Here is an 8,284-nt window from a genome sequence, read left to right as displayed (position 1 = left end):
CAGTGGGCATCACCTTTCCCTGTCTCCTTGGCACAGGAGGCTGCCAGGAACGGAACCAAGGCGTGATGAGCTGGGAGCACATTCCCAGGCTGACAAAAGCAGTGGGTGCAGAAGCCTCCAGCAGCACAGAGCTGTGAGTTATTGTAGCTGCTCGTGTTTGGTCAGAGTAAATCATCCCAGCCCTGCTGACAGCGCTGCAGCTCATCCAACCTGTGTCAGCTGGAAATTCACCCCGTTTTCCTCGGCTGAACACAACATTATGGAATCTCCAGGGAAAAAAGCACCGGAGACAGGGCTGCAATGAGAAGGATTAGGCGGAGGCAGAAGCGTTAAAAGTAAAGGGTGACAACTGAGATAGGGATTGTAGGGATGGTGTCACATCTGCCATCAGCACTTCATACACAGATTTTTGTTTTATTCAGGGTGTTTGAAAGAGGAAAAGAAAGAAGAACACTAAAAGAGCAAACACTTCTTCCAAGAGTTAAACTTCCAGAGCAGCAACTCCCTGGGGAGCTGTGCCCCGGCTCAGGCATCTGAGCCTCATTGTCAGGTGGAGATTTCACATGGATTCGATCAGCGGGCTCTGGGAAGAAGCATTTCCCACCTCAGCATCCCTGCCAGCCCAGGGAGAGGCAGGGAGCCCCAGAGGGAGGAGCTCCAATGTTCCCAATTTCACAGGTGGCTGAGCGCACCCGCAGAGACTGCTCTGCCACACCAGCCCTGCCAGGACGTGTGCCTCCCTTTCCATCCAGTCCAACTGCAGGGAAAACTTGGGAATAAACAGCACCTGTGATGGCAAGAGAAAGATTCTGTCTTATACCTCACTCCCCACTCGCCTCCATTCTCACTTTTTCATTCTAAGGGATATTTCTTTTGCCTCGCTGCTGCCAAGTTTCTGGTTTTAAGCAGCTCTCCCAATTCATCAATGAAAAATGAATCACGGAGCTGAGTCAGCCCAGACCTCAGGCAGCTGATTTCAGGAGCAGCCAGGAATCAAAGTGCCTGCAAGGAGCAGCTCCACACATCCTGTGTTTCCCATGGGAGCAGCCTGGATCCGGAGATCTCACCGGTGGTGTTGGACATTTCCTTGGGGTGGAGAGAGCAGATCCCATCCCGAGGGAACACAGCCCTCACATCTGAGGACAAGCCCTTGCGAAGACTTGAAGGATTTGTGGGAAGTTTCCCAGTCCCTGATTTGCAGGCAGGAATTGGGTCCCGGCTTTGTTTTGCAGAAATTGCTGGTGAATCACGTGGAGTTCCTGGCACTGGGAGGATGAGCTGGCACAGATCCCTCTGGGGATAAAGAGGGGTTTTGTTGTGTGTGAGTGGCTCCTGGTTTCACTGAGCTCTCCAGCCATCCCAGCAGCAGCACATGGCCAAGCAATTCCAACGGCGTTCCTTCCAAAGCTGAGCTCAGGAAAGGGCAGAACAGGTGCTTGTGACAGATGCTCAGGGGGTTAAAAGCACTCGAGTGCAGAGGATGTAGAGGGGACCACCACGATCCTCACTTGGGATATCCCTGAGGATGCTCAGGTAACCTGAATTCTGCCTTGACTCTGTGCTTGAGAATTATTAGGAGTGTTTCTCTCCCACTTTTGGACAGGGAATCAGAAGCACTGAGCAGGGGAGGAAGCTAAAACTGAAACCTTGGTTATCCCAATATATGAACCACGAGCTGGGAACCACCGGGCTCAAACCTTTGTCCAGAACCTCTGAATTCTTCCCCTTCATCCCCAGGGCTGTCACTCGTGATAAAGTGACCAATATGAGCCAGCACAGACAGCAGGCCATGGGTGGCATTCCCAGATGGAGCAAAAGCTGAGTGATGAACAGGGAAATGTTCTGATCGGGGCTGTTCAACCCGCAGAGTTCAGCCCAGATATTAAAAAGGAATGTGTTGGTTGCCTTAGGCCAGGAAAGAGATATCAAGAAGATGCTCTGAACACGGTGCCTCATTTATCAAAGGGACAAAGGCACAGGTCACCTTGTCAGGGAGCTCTCCCCTGGGCCCAGGGAATGGGAGCTGGATTAATATTCTGGACATGGAGCAGGGAAGGCACCAACTCTGCAGCCTCGGTGCAAATAAAGAGCCCCAACAACCGTGGGGAGCTGAGCCATCCCTACCCCTCTCCTGGCTGCAGGCTTCCCTCTCCATCTGTGGAGCAGGAAGGATTTGGGTTGCACGTCCTGGTGATAATCCAGCAAGGCAGGCGTGTGGATTGTCACAGGAAGCAAAAGGAGGAGGAAACTGATGTTGTTTAGCAGAGCTCAGAGCTGTGGGTTCTGGCAGGTGGGAGGGGTGGCACAAGGAAGGAGTTTGGGCTTTCACAGCTTGTGGATCTGCTGGGGGGTTCCTTCCATATCCAAAGAGCCCGGAGAGCAACTGGGGAAGGCAACAAACACTGAACAAAGTGGGAATCCTGCACCTTCCCTCTGTTCATTAAACTCTCACCTTGGCAATTAAGGAGCAGAACTAACGTGGACAGAGCTCAGAATGTTCTCGTGGCAGGTCAGCATCAGCCTCAATTTTCAGAAGAGACACACAGCCCAGTCCATCACACCTACAAGGGCCAGGACCTTCAGCATTGGCACACCAGGGGCAAACTCAGGGCGATCCTTTCTCACGTTCCACGGGGGAGCTTCAGGCACACTCCTCATACTTGGTCGTGATTGTACAAAATGAAATCTGATATTTCTTCCTAACCAAGATACTGGGGGGGTTAAAATCGGACTGTGCTGCTTCTGAGCACCTGGTTATGACTGGACCCCTTGCGTCTTTCTCCAGGAATGTATTTTCCATGGGTCTGGGGGCAGGGAATGCCAGACTGCAGGAGCCCTGATCCTGGGACACTGATCCCACCCCCAGGCAGGCACCAAAGCCAGCAGGGGCAAGGGTATTTGCTTTAATGCTGCTCTTCGAGTATTTAAGGAATCTTTTAGGCAGCTTTGCAATTTTAAAAGGTTTTCAGTGATGCAAACACCTTCCCCTCTTGCCTGAACTCTCTGCTTGGGCTGCAGCGTGCTCAGAGTCATCTTAGCCTGACCTGATTCGAAATGGAAGAGGTTTTAAATCCCAAAATACACAGAGAAAAGCCCCAGTTGTGGCTTAATGATGCACAGTCCCAGGTGGATCCCTGTCCCCAGGCTCAGCCTCCTCTCCCCAAGCCCCGCTGCTGTGGGAATAGGGTGGCCTGGCTGTTTGGATGCTGCTGCTTGGATGATGCAAACCAGTGCTGCCACACATCCCTGTCCTCCCCAGAGACCAATTTGTCTGGCCCCAGCCTCAAAGCACTGCTTCATCCAGACAGGGAAGGCATTAACTGGGAGCGTGAGGCACCTGGAGCACCTGGGGCTGCAGGGAGGGCAGGGACAGCAATGCCACTGCGAGGTTACCCGGCAGCTGCAGCTCGGCCTTGCTTCCACTCTCACTCCTGAATTGCTAGAAGGCAAAAAAAAAAAAACCAACAAAAAGCCCCAAACCCAACCTGGAAAAGCCATGTTTGTGTCCTGCCATTTATCATAACCCTCCTGGCAGATAAGTTATATAAAAAGTGAGTCTTCCAAGAGAGTTCCTGGGAAAGGAGAGGGGTGAACACGACCAGCAGCATCAGTGGGGAGCAGGAATAATGCAGATTATCTGTGGGACTTAAACCTGCCCCTTTCCCAGAGCCTTTCATCCTATGCCTGCAGCTCAAGTGCCATCAGCTCCAGGGCTTGGTCCAGCCAAAGATCCCTCCTAGAACGGAGTTTGTGTTTACAACAGGGAGATGAAAAGCCAGGGGTAGTTTTCATCTCTGCTCTGCCCCTCAGTAGCATCGTTAATTGGGGCTCCAGCCCTAAATAATCCCCCTAATCTGTCAGATCACAGATTACCAACATGAAAGCAGAGCCTGAAGCTCCCCAGAAGCAAATCAATGCCTAGGCTGGAAGACCCCACAATTAAAGGCAGGGAAAGCTGAGGCCCAGAGGGGTCAGGCTGGGACTGACAGCACTGTCAGGAAGGTCCTGACTGCCCAGACTGCAAGTGGGCAGCTCCTGCAATGTTTTGGGGTTTTTCCCTTGCGGCAGAAGGCAGGATTTTGGATTTTTTATCTCCCGGCAGCAGAGTCACGGGGCCACAAGTTCAGGGCAGGAAAGGCTTCCCAAAGCTTTCTGGCTTCTTTTCTGCCCACATCCCTCTCTGTGTGTTCAAGCACTCTGTTGTAGGTGATTATCACTTGTTTGCTGATTAACAAGTTTGCTGAAGTTAACTGGGTGCCAGAAAAACTGGTGGTGGTGTCCTAGGAATGGAGGTGACACCAGGTGGAAATTCCTGTTCTCCTCACACCCACAACTACTAAAAAAAATTATAAATCCCTCTGTCTTCATCCAGTGACTTTCAGTAACCTACAGGACCCCCAAAGGATCAGTTAATGCACTTCATTTTTCCTCAAGGAACAGATCAGATTTGACTTCTTCCCTCAGAAAGAAATGGTTCAAACCCTCCCAGTCTTCTGATTCATGGTACCTTGGAAGATGTTGCATGAAAACAACTTTGCTGTGCTTTCAGCATGTTTCAGGATATCCTGACAGGGGTTTTTAGGCACTTTTAACCTCATGTTCAAGGTGTCTTGTTTGCAATTGCTGTTCCCATCCCCTGCTGCAGTTGAGGGGGGTTAACACTGTGGGATCTCCTCGGATGTGGGAGCTGCTCCTGGACACAGCAGTCTGACTCTCCTCTGGGACCTGCGGGTGGTTTGGAGTGTTCCTGCTGCAGGAATTACATCCCAAGCCACTCCTGGTTCCCTTTTCCCTCAGATTTCTCTCAGATTGTCGGAATCTTGTCTGCCTTTAAGCCTGAAATGATTGCAGGCTTCACCCTTCTCACCTTCTATATCCTCCTCCTCTTCCTTTCATTTCTTTGGTAAGAACTGGGACCATGAGAGCCGTGAATCCCACGTTCCCCTCCTTGTTCCCTGCCTCTCTCCTGTTCCAGAGGTGCTGCCTGTCCCTGGCTGGACTGGATGCAGTCAGCCCCTGTCACTGTGGCTGGGAGTTATTAAACATTTCACCTCCCTGAAAGCCCTGACAAGAACCTCATTTCAAAGGCCTTTCACACACTCTTTAGCCCAGATAAGGCTTGAAAGGTGAAGAGGCAACAAAAAGCAGCTAATCCACTTAACTGCCAGGGGAAACTTCACCAGCCAAAAGAGCAAGTGGGTTTTTGGGATGACTTCTCCCCAGTCAGATCCTGGGGATTTCCAGCAGCTGCACAATCCTCCCTGCTCGTGTTTTCTGGTAATGAATACTAACGATCCTTCACTTCGATTTTAATTGCCTGCCTATCAAGCTTTGTTAATTTTCCCCATTTTCCTTAATCTTTCATCATGTCACTTTTTTTCCCCGTGTTTCTTCTGTGTTGACAAGGCATTTAAACATTTCGCCAAGCAGAAAAAGAAATAAGGGAAGAAAAGAAAGAAAGGAAGAATGAGAGAAAAAGAGAACATCCCCTTTGCATCTGGAATGCTTCTTTGGTGGTGGTATCTAATTAAAACGAATAGTTTAATTAGTGAATATTGAGATCCCCATCCTTCCAAACCAGGAAGACTGAGGGCTGCTTCAAAGTCAGGCTGCTCATAATCCAACCAATCCTTGCAGCTCAGACAGGTTTCCTTCCAGGGGGAATCTGTAACAGCATCTTAGGAGGAATTGCACCACAGGTTTGATTGGAGTTTTGCTCAATGAGGAAGGATTTGACCAGAATTGTTGCTGTGGTCCAACTTCTCCTGATGTTTGCTGTTTTTACCCAAGAACCAGCCTGGAAAGAGCTGCTCTCCCTGTGGATTTGCCATTCCAACAGGCACATGCTGAAGCGTGGCCGGCTCAATTTAGTTTCAACTCAATATAAAATGAGTCAGTGCAGAAAAATCCCTCTGAGCTGAGCATACCTGGCTGTTTGCACATGGTGCTGGCCCCAGCTCTCCCATCCCTGGCCTCAGGAGCAGCAAAGTCCATCTGAGAGGCCTCCAGGAGGATTTCCCTGGCCCCAGCCCCTGTCTGGGTGTCACTGGCTCCAAGTCTCCTGTGCCCCGAGCGCTGGCTGTGCTGAGCAGCTCCATCAAGGAGATGCTCCCTGCTGCCTCTCCACTCACCCAAATGTGCTCAGACACCGAAAATCTGCTCTGCCTTTGCAGGGAGCTGCCGATGTGAGCTGATGTGAGCTGGGCCTCAGCAAGAGAGAGCAGGCAGGGACGCAGGCCAGGAGAAGAGTAAACAGCGCTTTTTGTTTTAGGGAGTAAAAATAACTCCACCTGCAAATTGTCCAATTACAGAAATCCCACTCCAAAATCTTAAAATTGAGATCCCATCGTTCCAAATGCATTTATCCCTTCTTAAAACTCCTCCACTGCAGTCTCAATTACTGAGCCATTTTCAGTGCTTTGACAGGTTTGTTACTGGCAAAACCTGATGTGAAGTTTTGGGTGTCTCATCCACCTGATGGAGCTTTCCAGGGCGTCCTTACCTTGCTTTTTCCTCCAAAAAATAACATGATTTAAACATTCTTGAAAGCAAATGAAGTAGATTTTCGTTTGAGGGGAAGGTGGGGTGGTGGTCTCAGACCAAGACCCTCTGAAGCCAGCCCACCCCGTGACCTCTGCCCAAGGAAAGGGACAAGAATCCTCATTTTGGAGGGATGCGAGATAACAGATGCTGCATGAGGCGTCTGCTCAGAGCTGTGGAAGTCAGACACTGTTTTTAAACAGGACACTAAATACCTCAAAATGTGGGATTGTCTCAGCTCCCTTGCCAAATTTGCCATATTCTGGAGACTCTGTGAGGAGTTCCACGGCTCATTTGCATATAGTGTGAAAGCAACATTTCCATCCACAGCTTAGACTTTGGAACTCCTTCCCTGTGCCCTTCCAGGAGGAATGTAACAGAGTTTTCTGGGACTCTCTGCATTGCTGGCCAAGAGACCTGGATCTGGAGCCACACAGACATTGAGGGTTGCTTTGGAGACAGACATTGAGCAGCAGCAACCAGCAAAAATTAAAGTTACAAATCCTGGCTGCAGCTGCCAGAAAGTCCTTGCAGGGGAAGGATCGAGCAAGGGAAGGAGAATGTAGGAATCACTGGGGAAAGGGGTGAGCTCTCTCTTCTCCCATTCCCTGCCCTGGAGATTGATTCAGGAATCACTGAGGAAGGAATTGTGTCCCACAGAGACTCCTGTGCTGCCTCAGTGTTTGCGCAGCACCGCCACTGCTGTTGTGCCAACCCCCTCAGATCCTGCTGCGTGCTCCTTCCACACACAAAGCCCATGGGCAGCTTGGCAATTCCCAGTTTCTGGGAATGAACGCCAGGAGAAGGGAGGCTGGCTGGGGCAGTGGGGCAGCAGGGCTGGCAGCAGCTGGCAGAGAGGGGACAGCACCGTCAGGGGCTGGGGGTGCTGCTGAGGGCTCTCCATGCAGGAGTTTGGGGGACTTTGCACAGCCCCTTCCCACCCTGGCAGCACAGAGCGCAGGAGGAGCTCTGCAGAAGTGAGAAGTGAGAAGTGGGAGGGTTCCAAATCTCTCCGAGCCGCAGATTTAGAATGAGAACTTTTTAATTTTGTTTTTTTTTTTCTCCCAGGAAAATCCGAGGGAGTGTTTGTGGCCAAATCCCTCCCCTGTGGAGTCTGCTGTGTCCTGACAGAGCCTGGGGGAGCACACGGAGTGATGCTGGCAGGGCTCTGCTCACCGGGAGAGCTCCGTGCTGGGAGTGAAGCGCAGGAGAAACCCCGGCACCATCTCAGGCTCCCCTGGGACAGGAGTTCATGGGGAGCAGCATTGCTTTCACGTCTGCTGGGCCCTGAGAGGCCCCCAGGTAGCAGGGATGTGTCCCCAGCTGCCACTGCTTGTTGTCACCACCGGAGCCTTCCTGAAGCCAGGCAGCTGCTGCTGCCTTGATTAAACGGCTCTGGGCAGCTCCTTAACGAGGAGTTAAAGCAGCAGCAATTACAAGCTCTTAATCCATCCCAACGTGGGAGTGGAGCAGGGTTTGCTCTTAAAAATAGAGCTACAAACTGGGCCACAAAGCAAGGAAAGGAGAATCCTGGGAAGAGCAAGAAGTCAAAGTGTGCGATGAGGATGTGGAGGGAGCAGAGAGGGGAGCAAGGCTCAGCAGGAACAGCTGCCTTGAAGTTTCAGCTGCTGTGGGTCAGCAGAGTGCAGAGAATGAACTGCAATCATCTATCAATCTATATATGACATTTACCAAGCTGTTAACCTGCCAAGATCCGTGATGCTGCTAAAGAAAGGATTCAGTA

At 51.0% G+C, this 8,284-nt stretch overlaps 1 long non-coding RNA gene across 1 annotated transcript; it reads right to left on the bottom strand.

Moving 5' to 3' along the window:
* Positions 1-387: 387 nt before the first annotated feature.
* On the bottom strand, positions 388-1,207 carry LOC121673418. The gene is made up of 2 exons (XR_006019208.1): positions 962-1,207; positions 388-787 (listed from the first exon to the last, which is right to left on the bottom strand). It is a non-coding gene; the product is annotated as an uncharacterized LOC121673418 (long non-coding RNA).
* Between the last annotated feature and the right edge of the window lie 7,077 nt (positions 1,208-8,284).

The sequence above is a fragment of the Corvus kubaryi genome, unplaced genomic scaffold (genome assembly GCF_017639235.1).
Source record: "Corvus kubaryi isolate FWS band 111438036 unplaced genomic scaffold, C.kubaryi_AGA036_p1.0 65407, whole genome shotgun sequence".
Classification (NCBI taxonomy): domain Eukaryota; kingdom Metazoa; phylum Chordata; class Aves; order Passeriformes; family Corvidae; genus Corvus; species Corvus kubaryi.
Note: the sequence above shows the minus strand (reverse complement) of the source record. Positions and strands in the feature narration are given on the sequence as shown.